This window comes from Procambarus clarkii, chromosome 10, assembly GCF_040958095.1.
Source record: "Procambarus clarkii isolate CNS0578487 chromosome 10, FALCON_Pclarkii_2.0, whole genome shotgun sequence".
Classification (NCBI taxonomy): domain Eukaryota; kingdom Metazoa; phylum Arthropoda; class Malacostraca; order Decapoda; family Cambaridae; genus Procambarus; species Procambarus clarkii.
Genome location: NC_091159.1, coordinates 6,994,583 through 6,995,622, shown reverse-complemented (window position 1 = coordinate 6,995,622; position 1,040 = coordinate 6,994,583). Strand labels below are relative to the sequence as shown.

At 45.7% G+C, this 1,040-nt stretch overlaps 1 non-coding gene across 1 annotated transcript; it reads right to left on the bottom strand.

The window, feature by feature from the left end:
* Positions 1–588: 588 nt before the first annotated feature.
* On the bottom strand, positions 589–672 carry TRNAL-CAG (transfer RNA leucine (anticodon CAG)). The gene has a single exon. It is a non-coding gene; the product is annotated as a tRNA-Leu (tRNA).
* Positions 673–1,040: the final 368 nt, after the last annotated feature.

Below are 1,040 nucleotides of genomic sequence, written 5' to 3'. Positions count from 1 at the left end.
ACTATGCGAATAGTCAGAGGAATCGGAGTTCTTAAGAGTAAATATCGAATGCCTTCACATTAGTTCATCAAAGCGTTCAAATAAAACGCACACTAATTCCCTGCGCTGACCACACGTTTTCTTTACGCGTTCAAGTGAACTTTTAATAACTCTGATGCATTTTAAGCCGCATGTGAACATATCTCGGTTTTCTTCCCAACAATTTTTTTTTCAGGTGATTAGTCTACAAAATCAGAAATTTGACTCGCGCGTCTAACTATAATAAATTAACTCCACCGTGCTGGGTGGCGTCTTCCATCGTCCTTGAGGGAGGGCTAATAAATCTGCTGGTTGTATCATACAATATTTCACAGCTGTAGACTTTTGAGCTTATTATCTGTGCCAAAGTGGAAGGGTTTGGGTGCAACTTTATTGATGGAATTTTCCACTCGTGTATTTCACATTTGATTTTGTGACATTATTTATTTAAAAATGTGTATGTTTGTGTATTCACCTAGGATTCACCTAGTTGTGCTTGCGGGGGTTGAGCTCTGGCTCTTTGGTCCCGCCTCTCAACTGTCAATCAACTAATGTACAGGTAAAATTACTTGTCAGGAGTGGGATTCGAACCCACGCCCGGAAGACCGGACTGCGACCTGAACGCAGCGCCTTAGACCGCTCGGCCATCCTGACTTGTGTGTATATTCACCTTGTATTCACCTTATGCTTGCGGGATTGAGCTCTGCTTTTCGGCCCGCCTCTCAACTGTCAATCAACTGTTTCTACTACTACTATTTTTTTTTTCCACACCACACACATACACACACCCCAGGAAGCAGCCCGTGACAGCTGACTAATTCCCAGGTACCTTTTTACTGTTAGGTAACAGGTGCATTCAGGGTGAAAGAAACTCTGCCCATCATTTCTCGCCGGCGCCCGTGATCGAACCCGGGATCACAGGATCGAACCCGGGACCACAGGATCACGTGTACAGCGTGCTGTCCGCTCGGCCACCGGCTCCCCTGCGTGTGTGTGTGTGTGTGTGTGTGTGTGTGTGTGTG